Below are 6,049 nucleotides of genomic sequence, written 5' to 3'. Positions count from 1 at the left end.
TGTCATACTTTTAATAAAGATCAGCTATTATTAAGATTGTAATTATTTTCATTGTTATCATCATCATCATTATTATTTTGGTATCTATTATGTTTTAGGAGATCAATATTCAGGGGCTCAGAAAGTTACCAAGCTGATTAAAGGATAGTTAACAAACGTTTTCCTCCAAGGTGGTATATTTGGATTTTGAAGCAAAGAAATCACTTTCCCACTGTGTTAGGTTAATCAGCCCTATCAACTGAGACTATGTAACACAAGTGCCATGTGTCTAAGGCATCTTCTCTATAACAGAAAATTTATGAAAAACATCCAACTAACAATAGACTTATCCCACAGTGTAGAAATTCTGCATTTTATGATAAAACTCCATCCAAGCAAATATGTTCCCTTCTCAAGGTACAATACACTTCCCAAGACAATTACTCAGTGAGAGAGGCCTGTAAAAAACTTCCTGTGTCACTTAAATTCATGCTGAACTACAAGCATGCTTTTGATACTTGGAGTTGTCACATGTTCAGCTCAACAACCTTTAATCAACAGGTTTTATGGAATATCCATGACCTTTTGTTCCCTCAGGAGATAGAACCACAATGCATGTATTAATATTGAGAATATTTCATTTTATTATTCAAGAAGAGTATGTTAGGAAACTTAATGTTTTCAATACTAATATTAAAAATCATAATAATAGATTGTATATATCGAACACATCCATGAGCTAGACCCTCCACTGCCTATTTTACTTGTCTTGCATCATTGTGCTCCTACAATAGCCCTATGAAATATTCACATTTTATAGATTAGAAGCCAAGATGTTAAGTAACCTTACCTAAGATTGATTCAAAAAGCTAGTGACTGGTATAGGATTTGAACCTTTGTCCAAACCTCATACTCTAAAGTTCACAGCCTGAACCATCTGGATATACTGACTAATTTAATGTGTTATTATATTAATGTTTGCTGTTTAAGATTTACACTAGTTATTAATCATATCATTAATATTTTTGCACATAGAGAATAATAACCACAAAGTTGTCATGAGGATCCAGGACTTAAGGTCGCAAAACTAAAGATCTAGAAAGTGTAATAATTAAACCCCTTTAGCCCCTCTCAATGCTGAGGCAATTAAAAGAGTTGAAGATCTCTGGTTTAAAAGGTCTTCTAGCTAGGAAGCCCTAATGGAACCTTGCCAGCTTTATTAATACTTAAGACACGAACAAAGACAAGACATCTTTAAAATACTGACAACTGGTACCCAAAATTCACTCGCTGACTATTCTGGTAGGAATTATCACTAACCACATGTCTATGATATTGAATAGACACATGCAATTCGTGGCCCATGACTGCTATGCTGCAAAAATAAAATAAAAGGCCCATGTGTTCACAGAAATAGAAGTTCTTTGGTCATATCTACACTGTCTTTCTATTAACTCAAAAACACAGATTCTAAAACACATAGAGATAGCCATTCCTGTTTTGCCACTAGTATTTCTACAATCATTCAGATAATGTAATGACCACAAAACAATTAAGTAGGGTTGGCAGGGAAGCCAGCAGTGACATGCTGCATCATCCAAAGTGTGGACTCACTAGTAAAACCTAAAATACAGGCAAGAAATGGAGAAACTCCTAGTATACATGCATGCTGGGAATTTTAATTTTATATATTCCATCTGCTCTGTTAGGGAGTCAAGCATTGGGTTACCAGAAAATTCTTATCACAGACCAGCAGAATAGCAGAAACGTCCTACTACACTGGAAATCAGACCAGCAGATCAATCTATTGTACAGCTATAGACCTAATGATAGGATTGACCAGAACCCAATTGGAGAGTGGGTGGATTACCAGAAACAATCTGCATACCCAAATGTGAGCAAATACTAGATCCAGATAATTCTCTCTATATCTGAAAATTGATTAAAAAATTTTGCATTTTTCCACATGCAAAAATGAAAAGTATTAAATGCTGCTGAAGAAAAGCAAAGGGTGGCTCAGAATAAAAATACCCGAAAATCATAAAGTGTAAAAACTGTAAGAAACATATTTAAAATTTTTGTTCTTTAAAACACAAGTCAAAAGCCATTAGAAGAAAAAAAAGGAAATGAAAAACTAGANAAATCATAAAGTGTAAAAACTGTAAGAAACATATTTAAAATTTTTGTTCTTTAAAACACAAGTCAAAAGCCATTAGAAGAAAAAAAAGGAAATGACAAACTAGCAATGCAAGAAAAGTAATAATGCTTAGCAGTGTTAAGATTGCTATGGAGCAGAATTAAGCCTGTAAAATTGATCAGTAATTTGAAAGTCATACTTCCAATAACTTTCCCAGACACAGACAAATTACCCAAAGCATAAAACACACATGAAAGGGAATGACACCTATCCCAGAAAGTGAAGATCCAACTCAAGAATTACACGGGTGTTTCCAAAGAAAACCAGAACAATTGGTTAGGAAACAACAATCAAAGACATGACAGCAGGAAAAAAACTTTCTGAACTAGGAAAGGATAAAATAGGATGCACATGCAAAACATTAACAGGCTTAGCCAAGTTCACTTTATTCCAAGCCAAAATAAATGAGCAATCCACACCTGAACTCAGCCTGCTTTCCAGAAAGAGAAAAAAGAATTATTTACAAAATTGAGTGAGAAGAGGAGTAAAAATTCACTTACTGTCTTATCTCACATAGAAGAGACTCTAAAATTATATTTAATTGTTGATTCTGATAATTAGAAAAATGAAGATCAAAGACTGACTTCTGAAAACTAAAATGAAGTTGAAAAGAAGATATACACCTTCCCAATTACTAAGAAAGTTAAAAACACACGGAACATTCCCTATACGCAAACTCCTAAAGCAAAATAGCAAAAAAAAAAAAAAAAAAGTACAAATCGTGTAGAACAGAACAACAGAAGTTAACAAAGCAACCCATTTGACAATAAATACAGATGGTTTAAATCCCCTTTATTAGGAAACTAAAGTTCTCAAACTGGAGTAAAAAATTAAATCCAAATATCTGTTGCCTTCAAGAGGCACACCTAAAACAAAAGTGTTCACATTAAAAATAAAAAGAATGGCAAAGAGGTATTGAAAACAATAAAATGAGAAATGAAAGTGACGATATTAATTTCTGGCAAAGTAAGCTTCAAAGCAAAAGCAATTCAATAAGAACAAATAGATTATGCGTATATCATCTATTATTTGTATTATTTATGTTGATAAGCTGGAGAATGGGATAATAAAATTAAAGTTGTAATTAGTCTCTTCCTGAAACAACTAACTTAATATCAAATGATATAAATTGAAAACTATTCAAAAAGTAGGGAGCAACTGACAAGACCACAATTGGTTGGTATATAATTTTAAACAGATTTATTTAATTTTGAAGTTTTAATTAGGCAAGAAATAATGATATGGACAATATGAGTGTATATAATTAATACTATTGAGGCTCCTAGACAACGTTGGTCTCTATAAACATAGAATATGGCATCTTTAAAAGCATTTTTTAAATCAACCAAAAATTTACTGTTATGCAGATGTGTGAACATGCACACACACACACACACACCCTAATATATTCCAAAAGTGAAAATTGCACAGGCTTTCTTGTCTAGTCACATGCAATAAAGCTAGGAAGTAAGAGAATTGTCATCATCATACTTAATGGCAAAATAAGAATTATTGCCATTAAAAGCAGTAACAAGGTAAGGATGCCCACAATCACCACTACTATTTTTTTCTTTTTCTTTTTCTTTTTTTTTTTGAGATGGAGTCTCGCTCTGTTGCCCAGGCTAGAGTGCAGTGACACAATCTCAGCTCATTGCAACCAGCATCACCCAGGTTCAAGCGATTCTCCTGCCTCAGCCTCCAAAGTAGCTGGGACCATAGGTATGAGCCACCATGCCTGGCCACAATCACCATTATTATTTAATGTCAAGGAAATTCTGACCACCTCCAATGATATGAAACAGAAATACAAGGTATAATTATTGAAGGAAGAATAAAGAATTATAATTTTCAGACGACCTATTAAATACTTAGAAAATCCAAAAGCACCACATAAAACTGTTGATATTAATAAGATACGATACTAAAATGACAGCCACAAGTTAGTTATAGAAAACAATGACAGTTAAAAGACATATGGGAAAATGACTCCATTCCCAGTAGTAACAAAAACAAAACTATAAAATACCTAGAAGTAACCCCCAGAAGAAATATATGCAACTTAAATGAATAAACTATAAATCATTACTAAGAAGAGTTTATTAAACATATCCCCAGTGTGTGGATAGAACATACTATATCCTAAACATTTCAATTGCAACAATTTTCCGTGAAATTGGCTTATACTTTCCATGACATTCATGTCAAAATCCTGAAGTATTAGGTTTGTTTGTTTGTTGCTATGCTAGGGCTTATTGGAATTTACACAGCAGAAAATAAACATTTTAAGTTCAAATTTATATATAAATGTAAGAGACAAAGAGTACTCCCTTTTTCATTGGAATGAAATATCATTACACCAAAGTTCAAAGATAACAATGTTGTCAAATAAAATGTATACTTTCTAATATGGAAGTATTTTGCTCACTGAAAATAGAGACTACTAAGAGGTATAAAGCAAGATGAAGACCTCAGAGAGAAACCAAGTTCACTAAGGAGGCAGACTCACATAGCCTTTCAAGGACCCATTGTGTTCTTTGGTATTTTGATTACAACACAACCTTCAAAAAAAATAATTTTCATCATTTTACAGATGGCTATATAGAGACACAAAGAGATTTAGTATCAAATGTGTGATGATATAATAATAAATAGAGAGGAATAGATGGATTTCTCTCAAACTGAGAAACTTGTAGACCCTGATAATTCAATAGCAGTTGCCCAAGTTGAGGAGCATTGCATATTCTGTGCAGCAGCCCTTCCTCCCTAGAAGCAAGTTGAATTTTGGACTTCACACGTTCCCTTTCTGAGAGCCACACATATCTCAATAAATGTATCCTTGACTGGCTAATACAGGGTCAACGTTGGGGTTAGGGTTAAGGTTTTGGCTGGGGGTAAAATTAGGGTTAGAATTAAGTTGAAGTTAGAGTTTAGCATTCCAGTTAGAATTGGATTCAGTTAGGATTGGGGTTACAGCTAAAGTTTGGGTTCAACTTGGGTTTAGGCTTAGGTTACGGGAAAGTATAAGAATGGGGTAAGAGTTAAAGTTCAGTGTCGGGAAACAGAAAAGGTGACCATTACTGCTGAATTTTGGAGGTTGATGAGTTACATGAAACTTCACATTGCGGATAGACTTTACTACTCAGAGAAAAAACAGCACACCAATCCCCTATGAAAGAAGCCACTGTCTTGGAAGAGCCATCCATTCATCCATCTTGGAAGTAGCCAGCATGAGGCAGGCAAGGGACCTGAGGTGCCAGAAAGAAGAGCATTTATAGGCAGGTGAAAGTCATTCTGTAAGTTCTGAATGGTTTTTAAACTTTTAACAGGACAGTAATATAAGTTTCCCATTTTAAACAAATGAGTGTGAGGAAGCTGAGACTGGGGACACATAGGCAAGTCGGCACGTCCCACATTCACTGATTTCACGTTCCACTGCTCCATTGCTCACTCCCTCCTCCATCCAGCCAGACCAGCCTCCTCGTTGTTCTGCCATCAGCACAAGTATAAAGCTACCTCAGGGCCTTTGCACTTGCCTCTCTCTCTTCCTAGAATGCTTTTCCTCTACCTATCCAGAGTGTATTCCCTTAATTCCTTCAGATCTGTGCTCAGATGTCATCTGACCAGTGCTTTCTCTGTCGACCCTAGCTAAATTAGCTACTGCACATACACAAATATATTTCCTTTCCTCCTTACCAATTTTATTTTTCTTCCTTCTATTTTTCACCACTTACTTAGTGTTTTTCTATTCCTACTGGAAGAGAAACTTCAGGAAAGCAGGAACATAATTTACTTCACTGCCGTATCTTCTATATTTAGAAAAGTACCTGGCATGCAGTATAATAAGCTTAATAAATATTTGTAGAGTACATAAAT

This window comes from Cebus imitator, unplaced genomic scaffold (genome assembly GCF_001604975.1).
Source record: "Cebus imitator isolate Cc_AM_T3 unplaced genomic scaffold, Cebus_imitator-1.0 Scaffold135, whole genome shotgun sequence".
Classification (NCBI taxonomy): domain Eukaryota; kingdom Metazoa; phylum Chordata; class Mammalia; order Primates; family Cebidae; genus Cebus; species Cebus imitator.
This window is presented reverse-complemented; position numbering follows the sequence as displayed.